Below are 15472 nucleotides of genomic sequence, written 5' to 3'. Positions count from 1 at the left end.
GGATGCTGGAGCACAGCTCTCTGGCACATAGCCAGCATGAGCCGTGTGTTTGCTTCCTCTTCCTGCTGCCCCCAAGGTCTTTAGGATTTGCAGTCCAGAATCACTACAACAGGACTCTGCAGGGTTGCTCATCACTTCCTCTTCCTGCTTCTAGGTGCCTCTGGGATTTGTAGTCCACAGTTGCAGCCAGCAGTAAGTTTGACCAGGGGAAGGAGTGTTTAACCACCCTCCCTGGCCCCAGACTCCAGCTGGGATTTGCCTGGGAATGGGCAGTTGTCCCTGCTGCAGACTGGGTTGTATCTCCAGCCAGGCTTGCCACCCTCCTTGTCAGCCAACCCTCACTGCTCCAGCTAGGGAGTAGAGGGGCGGGGCCAGCCCTGCCCTCTGGAGCAGAGCCCAGTCCAGGACTGTAAAGCATGCTGGGATGCTAGGGGACCATGATTTGACTTGAACCAGGAAGAGGTCTAGAATAAAAGTTTCATCAACAGGTTTGACCCAAATCAGTTAAGTCTGATACTACATTCAACAAGGTTTATCTTAAACCAATTTCAGCAGTTTTGAAACTGGTTTATGTGAACTGAGCTTCTGTTCTGTTACAGGTTTAGACCAGTTTCTGATCACTTAAATAGGTTTATGGGTAACTTCTGGCCCTAGCCCAAGGCACAAGGGCAACACTGACTTCTGTCTGCTGCCATGCCACTAATGCAATCACAATCACAACTGTGCAGTTAGTAACACCCATACTTTTCATCTCCTCTAGCCAAGCTGGTGCTCAGGGTGGTCACCCCACCCTAGTTACATCACTGTGTAACATACTACCTTGTCTGCCCACTGTCTGCTGGATTGATGCCCCATGTGCTAAATGAGCCCTTCCCTACCTCATCCACTTGCACCCGAAGTGTGAAACTTTCAGAAGAATGTGAGGAATTTTGGAACACAAGGTGCATTGGTTTTCAGTGCTTGTAAATCTTCCCAGCAGTCTTGAATATACAGCATGTGTGTCCCATCCTACTGGGGACAATGCTGTTGAATCTTCCCCTCTCCTGCCCAATCTGTGTCACATTTCAGTGACAAAGTGCTTTCCTTCTTTTGTGTTTTCTTACACACAAATCTGAGTGCCTTTATTCCAGAAAATAGTGCTTTTAACTGAGCTTTGCTTGAGCAACATTTACAGTGTGCAAAATCTTTGTGGATTGACTCTGAAGAAGAGATACACACTGCATGCCCAGAGCTGCAATAGCTGAGTTTCACAGTTCCCAGTGATGTGACAATTCAGCCATGGCTAGAAAACAGGTCATTTCAAAGTGTGTTAGCCATCATACTTAGTACAGTTTTAGACAGGACTTCCCACCTAGGATAAAGGTTGAGGGGAGTCATGCTTAATAGCATGATCAATGGTTGTGGCCAGTCCGTTTGAAGAGTTGTCAGCAGCCTGTACACTTGTATGCACACCCTGTTTTCATAGGGCAGTCATGATCATGGAGCACTGCAGAGTCCATGATATGAAGTCTGGAGAAAGCACCATATCCAGTAGATTAAGGCCAACAATAAGAGTCAGTAGACATGATCCTAGGCTGTGCCACCAACTCACTCTCAAAGTGCTGAGCATAATTAATAGTAACTGCTAGTAGCAGAAAACATAACAGTTGTTTCAAGAAGGACTTTTAATGAGCTGTGGACATATTCCTTATCTTCTGGTTATACACCTGCTGCTTTTCAAAGATGGCCAACAATTTATGGGGGTGAGTGGAGAAAATGACATCAGTGCAGGAGAAGTCAGTGATATAAAGCAGACCTATATATGACTTTGCATTACTGTGGGTCAGCCTAAGGCAGGACTCGTTCTCTCCTGTGTCTTTTCAGGTCTGTGCTATGTAAGTCACACTAGATGCTCAGAATGCTTCCCTCTGGCCTGAAAACCGCTTAAATCATGAACCGTGCTCTGGTGACAGATAGCCAGACCCAGACACAGGCATGGAACAGGGCCTGAACAAAAAGGGGACCCCAAAATTAAAAAATGAAATTACAGTTGCAAAAAAAAAAGTTTTAATATTGCACATATACGTGACTGGTAATGTTATCAATTGAGAATGAATTATTTAAAGACATAGATACCATAGATGTGATAAAGACTTTTGCAACAAAAAAATCATTATCTCTGGCAAAGGGGTGCCCCAATACCAAAAGTTTGCCCAGGACTGCCAGGAGTCTAGGTATGGCACTGTGCATAACCTAAGGGTATGATCATAGTTCTGCTTTATACGGGTTCTTCTAGCACCCTCAATACTGGAGGAGATGCACTACAGTGTTTTGTACCAACCACAGCTTCCCAGAGGTTGAAAGCTTCATGCTGAGGTCTGCAGCACAGACATGTGCCAGAGCTAGAAGAGGTAAAAAAATCATGAAGCACTGGCTGAGCTGAATGCAGCTAAAACCAGAGCAGCGAATGGGGAGGGGTATTTTTAAAATGTCCAGACACTTGGGCAATTTGCAAAAAGAAAATCATAAAAGCAACAAATTGTGAAAAGTCCCAACTGGCTTGAAGAAACGGGGTGGAGGCAGGGACATGTTCTGCAGGCCTGGTATGGGCAGTCCCTCTGCAGCTGGCCACACACCTTGTCCATATTGGTGCTGCTTTCAGAGCTTGGACAGGTCTACTCTTGCACTGTAGGAGAGGCAGGAGCAAGCCCAGGGCCCCTGTGGTTGTGACACTGTATTAAGATGGGAGTGGTACAACTCATAGCATCAGGAGATCAGTGCCATGTGCTGCACCAACAGTTTGTATGTGCCTCTTCTGTGAGTCACTTTGCTCTCTTGCCTCTACCATCTGGTCAGCTTATGCTGAGAATATGGAAAACTAAGAAGGAGGAAGATGCCCCATGTGCCACTATTGCCTAAGGTGTAGAAGTGCCCACATATATCCCTGGGTCACACAACAGGTGTTAGTAGCAAATCAGCAGATAGAATAGCCCAAACATTTGATGGGAAATGGGAGAGCTCTGTGTCTTGACCAATATACAGGCAATTCAGGCTGCAGCCTTGAGTTCAGCTTTTAGAAGGGGTGCTCTTCTGTTTACCTCCCCCTGCAGCATGATGTGACAGCCTGGGTATAAATCAAAAGGACAGATTGCAACGTAGGTTTTAAGAAGAGTGTCTCCACCCACCCTTATTTTTCTGTGCTGCGTGTCCTGGGGCAGCAAGGTCAGCAGAAGGTGCAGGCAGAGCCATGTGTGGGCGATGCAAAGTAACAGGAGATTGGATCTTTAGCTTAGCATCAGCAAATGGAGCCCCAGCTGTCCGTGCACCGGCAGGACACAGACGCCTGAGAGGCAGGCTGGAACGCAAGGGGAAATTACATTTCTCAAGTACAGTATCAAGTGACTGATTTTATTTGCATTTTCCGGGCTCACTTTGTTTGGGTCATGGGTATCAGTGCATGTGCATGCATGTGTGGGCGTGTGTTTAATATTTAACACCCTCTTTCCACAGGAAAGGCTCAATTTGCTAAACGTACATGATGAAATATGTAAGAGATGTATTAACAAGCAAGATGAAGCTGCAGCCATCTGACCCAAAAGGCACAACATCTCCAGCAAGCAAGTGATACCAGGGGCAGGCTCTCTTCTTACAGGACACACTCATCTTGCTTCCAAACCCTTTGAAGGAGATGTTCTTGTCTCCATGTAAAACTGGGGGACTCAGCCTCCCAGCAGATGAAACACAGAAAGGTCCATAGAATGCATGCATACATGAGCTGCCAGGGGACACTGGATCTGCATCAGCGTAACCCTTCTTCTCGATGCTAGTGGTAGTTAAAAGAGACAGGTTCAAATCCCCAGGGCCTCCAGCTGAAAGAAAACCCAACCACCTCTAGCTTGATCCCCAACCTGGAGACCATGGAAACAGAAACACGTCACCTGGCTGGCTGTGATGGGCCATTCCCTCCCACTCCCAAAAGCAAGTGTGACGGGTTGAACAGAAGAACTAATTGGAAAAGGAAAACAGGGGATGGAGGCCCAGAATAACTCAGGGAAACAAGCAATTTATAAACGGACAATAATCTAGTAGGAATCACCCCTCTCCCAGAGTGTCATAGGACTCAGTGCTTCCCCCCACTCCACACACTTCCCTATTGAGCATAGCTAAGAAGCCTTTCCTCCAAACTAAACCTGCCTTGTTCTCTCAACCTTTCCTGGCAAAGCTTCCATTCCAACCCCTTTATCATCTTTGTTACTTGCCTATGGAACATCTCCAGTTTTTCTGTATCATTCCTGAAATGCAGTGTCCAGAACCACAAACAAAATATCAGCTGAGGTCTGACCAGTGCTGACTGGAGTGGCACTATTACCTCCCATGTCTTGCATCTAAAATCCTGTTGATGTAGCCCCAAAACTGCATTTGCATTGTGGGTGACTGTATCATATGGCTGACTCATGTTGAGTCTGAGATCAGCCAAAACACCTAGATCCTTCTCAGCAATTCTACTGTCCGACCAATTACCCCCCATTCTGAATTTCTGCATTTGGCTTTTCTTCCATAAGCAAAACACCTGTCCATGTTCCAGAAAAAGCTCAGGGAAGCTAACAATAAAACTAAAATAAATGATAAAAGCAGGTAATACAGTGAAACCCCATTAATTTGATATTGGGTAGTTCAAAGTGTTAGATACCTCAAAACTATCATCACTCCCCAGCTAAAGGCACAGGTTTTTGTACATATGACGATATGGATAATTTGAAATATGAGTACTTTAAAATTCAAAGCTATTTTTTCATCCTTTGGATCATAAACCCATGAAAACTTGTTTTTTTACTTCAAAGTACAGTAATGCTATGCAGATAACACTGCAACATTAGTCTGCAGAGACAGTGTCCTTTTCTAGCCCGTGACCTTGTCATCATCAGCTATCCCCCAATACGAGGATGATGTCTGCCAGGGTGGGGATTACTGGTTAGTTTTAAGGTGGCTGAGGAGTCCAATCTGTGCTCTGCAAGTTTTTCCACAGATATGACATGTTGGGGGGGGGGGTTGGTTTTTTTTGGGGGGGTTGGGGTTTATTTTTGGGGTGGCACAGTTGGCCAGGATGTTGTGAGTTTTCCTTCCTCCTCTGCCATTTCTCAGTTTCCTGAGCAAGATGGTTCTCTTCACAGTGGGATGTAGCTTGATGTATGGTACAGCACCATTAATACCTGTTACCAGTCAGCACTTCACAGTTTATAGGGTTGATCCCACCCTTCTTAAGGTATGCTTTCAGGGTGCCCTTTTAGTGCTTTCTGTGTCCTCTGCGGGTTCTCTTACCACGACTAAGTTGAGAAAAGAGGACTTGCTGCTTTCTCTGTCCTCTGCGGGTCCTCTTACCATGACTAAGTTGAGAGAAGAGGACTTGTTCTGAGAGATCAATGTCAGCCACCTACACACAGTGGCCAGCCCAGAGAAGCTGATGTTTCATGATCTTTGCCTCAATGCTGGCTATGTTAGCTACAGAGAGGATGCTGGGATTTTTGAGAGGATGCTCTCAAAACACTACTGCATCCAGCCAGGGTGGTTTGAAACAGCCTATGTTTAAGGCACCCTTTCTAGCCCTTTCCCCATTCAGGGTGAGCAGAGGGGATCCTATAAAGGACTGCTAAGTCATGGCTACAGCTGCCGAATTGTATTTCTGTCTTGGTAAGTGAAAAATTACTATTACACAACCACCACCTACGTACAGATTTGTGACTAGGGACTCCCAGAAATCACTGTTCCTGTCCCCATCACCATTTGTCCGTCGCTGCAGGAGTTGGTTTGTGGGAGATGTTAACATCCCTGGCAGAGGCCTGTGCATGACATCTTTTAATGTGGAGAAGCCAGTGCACAAGTGATAACCACATGAACTTGACAGGAGGGAGCCCTGAACCCAATGGCAAGGATATCCAAGACAACTGGAGACCTCCATCCCACTGCAGTCCTCATCCACCGTCACAGCTACAGAGAACTAGCAGGTCCTCAAGTATGCCTGTTCCACCATTGGGGTCTTCAGGATTTGGGACCATTTTGGTCTGGGACCTCACCGCAGATCTGTTCACCTGGGGAGACCCTACCAGGAATACAAGACTCTAGATGACATAGCTCTGAGGGTCATTGGAACACATAAGCCTCTCCTCCAAGACAAGGTTACAGTACAAGGAGAGGATGACCTTGTATGCCATGCATAGCAATAGTCTGCACCACAGCTCAATAACATGCCAGTAATTTTGCATTGCCAGAACTGTATGTACCTTTCAGTCACGTGCAAGCCAAGCAGGGTGAGCATCATGGTGACCAAGAGAAAGTCCAATGAACTAACAATTTTGCAGACATTGAAAGTGATATACAAAGTAGATAAGAAAGTGAAATCCAAAATGGAAAATGCTAAAGAGTATGGTATTCCTCCTCCTACACTTTCAACCTATTTGATGGTTCAGAATGAATTCAATAGAAAAGATGGCAATGGAAGGACACAAAACTGGGATAAGAAAAAGAATACAATGTGCAAAGCATTCAGATTTAGAAAAAGAACCATTTGAGTGGTTTTGTGATATGAGCACTAATAATATCCTAATATCTAATTAAAGAGTAAGCAGACAAAATGGCATTGAAGTAAGGAATCGAGTTTTAGTGTTCTAATAGTTGGTTCCAGAGATTTCAAACATCATCACAACACTGTTTCACTTTTTGTATTCTTTGGGTACAACTACACCTTTACTACAGAGTTGACTAATTAGGTTCCTGGTAAAGCGTCACTGTCTACACGTGCACCCATAATAGGGTGCAGTAAATTAGTTAACTGCTGCAGAATAGTACTGCCTAGGATAAGTACTATTCTGTGGTGGTGTTATTTATGCCACTGTACCACACATATAGATGGTGACTGGGGCTGGATGGGGCACAAAGGTTCTACAGTGCGGAGGCTGCCTGCCAGCTATCCCCACACTGCTGTACCCTCGTGCCCGAGTCAGCCCCTCTACCACCTGATGCTGCAACCAGGGCTGACCCCTGAGTTCCCCTCCCAGCCTGGGGATGCCCCACCCCAGCTTGAATTGCTGCAATCCCAGGTGCATATGTAAATGCTGTGCCCGGAAGCAGCTGAATCCAGCACAAACTGCACCAGGGTTTATTGTGTCTGGGTAATTGCACGTGTAGAAGCAAGCACCCTGTGAAGCATATTCCTTCAATGTTATGGCTGCAGAAAATTGGCATAAAAGTGTGAAGCCAATTATGGACAAATAGATGCCAAAGGACAGGTTCAATGCTGATAAAATCAGACTTTTCTTATAACCTGCAGCATGATAGGACACTGGCACTTAAAGGAGAAATGTGTCTGGGTGGGAAGAAAAACAAAGAAAGACTCACTATACTATTCTGTTGTAATGCCGATGGTAGTGAGAAACTACAGCACCTAGTGATGAGGAAATTTGAAAAACCTTGGTGTACAAAAGGTATTATACACCTGCCACGCCTGTACAGTGCCAACAATAACACATGGATGATGATTAAGGTGATTTGCAAGTGGCTGCTTCAATTTGAATAGAGAACAGCACGTCAAATTCAAAATGTGCTTTTACTAATGGATAATTATGCAGCCCACAATTGGGAAGGATTAGGCCTGAAGCACGTGCATGTGTTCTTTCTCCCAGCCAACACCCCTGATTACATGCAGCCCCTAGATCAGGGGAAAATAAGCCACATTAAGATGGCATACCAGAAATAACTGGTGCATTATCTGATGGTGCATTATCTGCTGCAGGAGGTTAAGGAATGCAACATCTGCAAACATGGAACATTTTTAACACTGAAAAATGTTATCATTGCACGGTAGAAATTCCACCCCATTTCATTGCAAATGGCTTTGGGAAGTGTGGCTTTTGCACCAACTTCAGCCACAAAGAGCAGCTTTTGTGTGCTTGAGAACATTTTTAATTCAGAAGCACCCAAGCAGGCTTGCAAAATATCTCTGAGGCTGAGCGTAAGGCTAACAGGTGAAATGGGGGAGTTTATGGGGGGTGGTTGCTTGGCCACCCAGGCTATAGGGAAGAGGGTGTACTGGCCTATTCTGTGGCTCAGAGGCCTGCGTCCCCAGATGTCAGAGGGAAGACTGTGAAGCCAAGGCTGGGTGTGGGCCCTGTGCCCTTCAGTCAGAGATAGGCCTTATGGGCTTTCTTTCCCTTGTGATATATGCCAAGCTCAGATGGGCTCCAATGCCAGGGCTCTGGGATGCAGAGATGCAGGGTTTGGTGTGGCATGCTGAAAGCCCTCTGGGGTTTTATCATGCTACACCAAGACCTAGATGATAGCCCATACTTCAATTAGAGCCCTGGGAATGTCTCGGAGGATGGGTGACTTGGACTTGCCAAAATCCAGAGACCATTGAGGCCCTACCACAAAAGAACTGGAACCCCTGCAGGCTTACATACTGTCTGAGGCTGAGCATCAGGCTGGCAGGTGAACAACGGGAGTTTGTGGCTGATTGTAGCCTTTTTTTCAAGGGCACAGGGGCCTATCATGGGGGGATGTAGGTGGGGAGGGGGGTGTTCTGTGCCTTGGGGTTCTGTATGCTGAGTTGCTAACCAGAAGGCGGTAAGCTTAAGGTTCAGGGTGGACCCTGTCCTTCAGCCAGAAAGAGCAGCCCCTGTGGACTTGAGAACTTTTTTTTTCAGCAGCACCCTTGCAGCCTAGGGCAATATCTATGAGCCTGAGCATCAGGCTGGCATGTAAAAGTGGGGATTTGCTGAAGAAATTGTGTATGAGCAAAATGATGCTGACAAGCTGAGCTTCAAGGAGAAATGGATTGCCTCACCAATTTCTAAAAGTTTGTCAATTTTCACAATGAAGTGTCAACTTTTGCAGAAGGAAATGATAAAAGAGAAAGTCAAGACACCCCCATGGAGGAAGATGAAGAAGAAAATGAAAAAGTGGAAGAAAATGAAGAGGTGCAGTCTGAGTGAGCACCTGTGCTATGGAAGGAGGCATATGTGAAGCTTGCAGTCCTCAATTCTGCGCTGAAAGACAACGCTGCTGCGAATTAATGAAAACCACTGGGGGAAACAGATCAGTGAATTTGTTCATGACCAATGTAAGACAATGGTCATGCAGACCACAATAAACTTTTTTTAAAGAAACAGTGAAAAAGATTATATTGATATTATACATTGGTTTTGTATAATACAGACAGTGTACTGTTATTGTGTAAGTTGGGTAATTCAAACCTGTTTGTTTTGAAGGTGGGATTTCTTTGGTCCTCTGTGTTTTTGAATTAACAAGATTTTACTGTATGTAATAAACAACAAACAATAAATTCTCCAGTGTCCCAAAACATAACCTCTCCTGGTAAAAGCCTGCTCAAATAAAAAAGCCTTACAACATTTGCTGAAGATGCCCAGGCTTTGACAGGCTAATTTCTACGCCCGTTCTCCAAGGTGTTTACAATCATTTCCAGTTTCACATCATCTTAACTTAATCAGGAAGCTCTCTATTCCTGCCTCCAAATCATTAATAAAAATGTTAAGCAGCACCAGATAGACTCCTGCAGAATCCCACCTGAAACGAATCGCTATTTTGACATTGATCCATTTATAATTTGCTTACAGGTATTGAGCCAACTATGTATCCAGTAGGGCTGTGCGAAACAGCTACATTTTGATTTGGTTTTGGATTTGGCCATTTTGGAGGGACAGTGATTCATTTCAGTGTTTTGGATCACTGTTTTGTTTCGATTCGACCAAATCTATTTCAGAGTTTCGATGCTGTTTCGGTGATTCAGCCATAGGCTATAATGGGGAATCACCAAAATGCCTATAACTTTGTCATTTCTTACCTGATTCAGATGGAAATTGCAGGTATGGTAGACCCTTCTAAGGGCATGAGGTCTGCCAAGTTTCAAGGAGATAGGTGCAGGGGTTTCTGTGAAACTGCACCTCAAACTGTTCAAAGCAGAACTCATAACATGTGACTTCGCGCGCGTGTTAAGGCACAGCAGGATAAAACCAGCAGGGATGGTAGCCTGTAACAAGGGGCCTTCTCTGTGCCGGTTAGATCTCCACCTGCCCACCTGTTTCTGAGCCAACTGCCTGCCCCCACTTTTTTCCTGTCATGACTTGATGGAAAATTGATTCAGATGTTTCCCAGGTGGGAGGCTGCCCATTTTGGCAACATCCATTCTGCAGCTCTGTACCTTCCCTACACTGCAGCCCATGCCTTGCACATTGCATCTTTCACCCTCTCCAGCTGTGGTCCCCTCTCTGGGACCTTTGGCTTCCCCTTAGGCCTTGGGCATGCCTTCAGGCCAGTTGGAATCCTGAGCCTCTTGTTCTGGGCATTCCTTGCGGTGGGCCCCTGGCCCTTTGACCCCAACTTTGGTCCAGCACGGACCAGTTGAGGGCACCTCTGATATCTTTTATTAGACCAACTGAATAGTTGGAGGACATATAGCAAGCTTTTGGGTTTAAAAACCCTTCATTAGGCTGAGGAAGCATCTGCAGTTGGTGTGTGCTCTTCCTGGGTGGAAGGAATAATAAAGAAGCCAGAGGCTGGGCTGCAGGCAAGAAAGCCAGTCAGTGAACATGTAAATTGAGGTGTCAGGAAGTGAGGGAGATGTAGCAGCCAGGTAGAAGTGGAGAGGTACCTGGGGAGTCAGATGTCAGGCAGGTTATAGTGTGTCATAAATCCAATGTTTATATTGAGTCCATGAGTTTTTGTATTCCAAGGGTTGATGAAGTGATGTTCACAGGCTCATCTGTGAAAAGTAGTTTGTAAATTCAAACAAGCATCACCAGAAGCAAACTTCCTACAGCCCAAAATGCACCAAATGGATCCAGATCGTGCCATGACAAGAAATGTAAAACCTGCCAACGTATCTCCACTACCCCCACAATTACTACAGCCCACAACAGAACCCTCATCACTCCTGGATCCTACAGCTCCCCAGTCTTACAGCTGCACCTCCAGAAACATTATACATCTCATCCAGTGCATCAAATTCCCTGATGGAAAATACGTAGGAGACACCAAGCAACAACTGTGCACCAGAATGAATGCACACCAGAAATCTATTACAGATAAGAATACCCAACTGCCTGTGGGAGCACGTTTCTCACACGAAAGCCACCCTGTCTCCAGTGTCTCAGGCCTGATTCTCAAAGAGAATTTACAAACCACTTTTCACAGATAAGCCTATGAACTTCACTTCATCAGCCTACTGGATACAGAAACTCATGGACTCAATTGGACATTTGATTTATGACACACTATAACCTGCCTGACATCAGACTCCACAAGTTCCTCTCCACTTTTGCCTGCTACATGCCCGCACCCCCAGCCTGTCCCTCACCCCCTGACACCTCAATTTACATTTTCACTGACTGCCAGACTGTGCGTGCGTGCGTGTGGTGGCTGGAGGTTATAAGGTGCCTCCTACCCACCTTTCACCAGGGAGGTTTGCAGTACTGGCATTTCTTGGGGGCTGCTGCTCCACCCTAGCCAGACTGCGTGCGTGTGGCAGACCAGCAGTCCCACCAGACCTCCTGACCCTGGCGGGCTGCAGTTTTAGGTCATGCCCAGGACCTGGGGCTCCTCCAGCTCTAAGAGTGGGGCATTAAAAGGTTAAAAAAAATTAAAAAGGAAATAGGTGTGGATGGGGTGAGGAGGGTGGCACTGACTCCATCTGCACGTGGAGCTTGGGGAAGCCCAGCAGCGTGAGTTTTACCTTGAGGAAGACCAGCTCATCTACTAAACCAGGATCCAAGGAGGTGTGGTGGGGTGTCACAACATCCCCAGCAATGTTAAACACCCTCCCGTTCAAAACACTGGTCAGTGGACAGGATAGGTGTTCCCAGGCAACTATGGCCAGATCCTGCCACATCTGGCTGCAGCTTGCCCAGTAGGTCAAGGGGTCGCAAAGCAGCAGCTCCATGTCCTCAGCAAGATAGTTAGGCACTGAGGCCTCAGTGCTAGCTGCCCAATGGAAGCCATGCCCTTGGACCACATTGGCAGCACCTGTGGTGGAAGAGACTGGCTGGTAGATGGCATGCTGGCACAGGACAGTGGTTCCCCCTCTTCCACGTCCCCCCGCCTCTGCCCTTCTGCCTCCCTGCCTCTGTTCACCAGCACCTCCGTCCAGTGATCCAGGGTTCTGCTGGTGCACGCGCTCCCCTTCACCCTCTCATTGCATATAGCCACCAGCGTGTGGACTGTACTGAACCGCAATGGATCCAGCCATTTCTTGATGCCCTCCTTCAGCCCCTTCACCAGTGCCTGCACCTCTGGTGATAGCAGCTTGCCGCAGCCAGAAAGATTGATCCCCTGGAACCTCTCCATTTGGTTCTGAAGCTCCCTTACTATGGGGATCACCTGGCTAAGGATGGCATCGCCACTGCTGAGGCTGTTGGTGGCCTTGAGGTATGGCTTGAGGACCACCAAGATCTGGAAGATGGTATCCCACTGTTTTGTTGTTGGCCACTGATCTCAATCTCCCCAAGCAAGGCCATCTCATGGATGGCCTTCTGTTGCTCCACCAGCCTTTTGAGTGTCAGGTATGTGGAGTTCCACCGAGTCTCCACATCCTGCATGATTTTGTTCTGCGAGATGCTGAGCTCTGCCTGTTTGTTCCCAGCATCTTGCCCCACCTTTATGCTCCGGTGGAAGTAGCCTGCCACTGGCAGCCCTGTACCCCACCAAAATATTTATGACTATAAGGCAGAACTTGTGTGCCACACAGCAGGTGCCAACAAAGTTGGCTTCATGGACTACCTTGACCATATTGGCCCCAATGTCAGCTACCATTTTAGTGAGCTCACCCTGCCTAATAAGCCACCCCTGCACTTTGTGGTTCATGGCCCCCATGATCTCCATTGCCGTGTGGGACTCATCCATCACCTCTGCTTGAAGAAGAGCCCACTGACGACCTGACTGATTGCATCAGTGTCCTGTGAGCGAGAAGTAACCATGATCTCCACCCCAGCTGCTCCAGATGTCTGAGGTTAAGTGCAAGGCCACCTGCGGACCTGCCTTGTGCAGCTCCTCCCTCAAGTACTCCCTGCATCCCTCATACAGGGAGGGCACCACCATCTTGCTAAAGGTGATGCTTGTGGGTACGTGGTAGGATGGGGCCACAACTGCCATGAGCTGCCTGAACCCTGGCCACTCAACTAAGGAGAAGGGCTGGCCATCCAGAGCAAGTATCTCCCCAGTGCTCTAGGTGACCTTGTTCACCTTTGGAACATTCCCCATTTTCCCTCTGCCTTTCCCCCACTGGTCCAGAGAGGACTGCTTCTGCTTCTGGGGGACTGGGGCTTTGGAGTGAGAGGGGGACTTTCCTTTGGGCACACTCCTACTGGTGCCAGGCTCAGGAGGAGCAAGGGCAAGGGGGTGGTGCCTCCTGATATGCACCAGCATCCCCGTGGTGATGAAGTGTTTCTCGTCCTTCCCCTGGCTGGTCTTGCATCAGCAGTGCAGGCAGATGGCATATGTGGGATCATCTGCCACCTCAGAATGATCCCACACTACACTACACTACCTCCTCATTTCTGGGGTGCAGGTGTGGATCCTGCCTTATCCCCTCCTCAGCAGGCAGAGGCACAACAGAAGGAGCTGACTCAGCTGAGCCATTTGCATCCACAACCTCAACCTCCTCTGAGGTGCTTTCTGGAGAGCGAGATCTGGCTCTAGGGGAACTTTAAGGGGAGTGGAGCACAAACTCAGATTCCCCCTGCTTCCCCAGAACTTCTCAGGCTATGGCACTGAGCTCCCCTGGTTCCAGATCCAGCTCTTCCTCTGGCACTGGAAGGCTCAGGCTGGGAACTGAAATTGGGGTGGAGGAGACTGTCATGCTGGTGCTTGTCATGCTGGTAGTGCTGGGGGTTATTATTATTTGTGGTGTTAGTGAAGGTGGTGCAGGTGCAGACACTGCTGCCACCTCCTTGCTGCCACTAGCAGCAGAAGCCTCATGGCTGCTAGGGAAAAGGGTGCATCTAAGTTTGGGGAGGGGGACTTTCAGCTCTCCTTCTTCCCCCTTTCACTTTCCCACCAGAAGACCTGGCACCTGCCTTTCCAGCACACTTAATGTTTGGTGTGCTGGAAAATCCATGTCTGTGTGCTGTATATGTGTAGTGCTTTCCTGCACAGTGATGAAACACTGCCAGGCAAAGCACAACTTCCTTTTCGTTTGGGGTGAAAAAAAAAAAACAAGAATAAATAACAGGATTATTGGGGAAGAAATGTTTGGAAAGGATTAACAATAGGGATGGTAGACAAGGGTAAGTGGCAAATGATTGGCTAATGGCTGGCTACAACTTGGTAGCACCAGACTACCTAGTGCTACTAGCCTAGGCCCTTCAAATGCTGTGCTCTGCTGATCGTGCTGCAAGAGACAGATCTCACAAAAGGCAAAGAGCAGTCCACAAACAGCCTTATATATTCTTTCTTTCTCAGTCCCTCCCCCAGAGCACTGGGATTGGAAAGGACCTCAGGGACAGATCGCAGACATTACCCAGCTACAGATGTCAATATCAGAGCATTCCTTCCCTCCCTCTTCCCCCTCCCTGTTCTGAGTTTCTATTTCTCTGCAAGCCCACCTCCTAAACATTCTGAAACATTTTGGATGGTTTGGTTTTGTTTTGTAGCCTTCCATTTTATTTCAGATTCAGTGTTTCAGGCGCTGAAATGGGCCAAAACACCTCCAAAGCAAAACGACTGCCGAAGTTTTGCACAGCCCCAGTATTCAGGTACCAGTATCTAACTCATACTGCTCCACTCATCTGCTTTGGGGGTGCTCGTTGTAGGTCTAAGGACATAGGCAGACAATGTTCTTTGGCTAAATATGATATCTTTTATTAGACCAACTAAATGGTTGGAAAAATTGTTCTTTGCAATTTGGGTAGAAATGTTATTTAGTTGATCTAATAAAAGATATCACATTTACCCAAAGAACCTTGTCTGCCCCTTATCTGTAGAATTTATACAGTGGGATGATATCAAAAGTGTGACTGAAGTCCAGTTATATTACGTCCACAACTCTGTCCTCATCTACCAGAGTAGCTACCCTGTCAAAGGGGGAGATGAAGTGGGTTTGGCAAGATTTCTTCTGAACAAATCCATGTTAACTGCTAGTGATCACCCTGCTTCATTCAGGCTCTCAGGGATTGACAGGAGGGCGACTGGTCTATATATCCCCCAAGTCCTACTTCTCCCTTCTAAAGGTGGGCACTAGGGCTGTGCACAGCTTTGGGTGGTGATTCAATTCAGAGAAGATTCAGCCCAATTCAGTGGCTGAATCTCCAAATCCAGATCGAATCAGGGGACCAATAAAAAGGTCCAAATCAATTTGAAACTCTCCGAATCTTTGGAAAAGTTTCGGAGAGCTTCGATGATTTGGGCAGTCCCTGCCCGCTGCAGCAGGAAGCTGGAGACAGACTCCATGCCAGTAAATAGGGGGCGGGGGGCGGGACCATGGGGGAACCCC

The sequence above is a fragment of the Gavialis gangeticus genome, unplaced genomic scaffold, assembly GCF_001723915.1.
Source record: "Gavialis gangeticus isolate Ggan-Ray unplaced genomic scaffold, GavGan_comp1, whole genome shotgun sequence".
NCBI lineage: Eukaryota > Metazoa > Chordata > Crocodylia > Gavialidae > Gavialis > Gavialis gangeticus.
Note: the sequence above shows the minus strand (reverse complement) of the source record.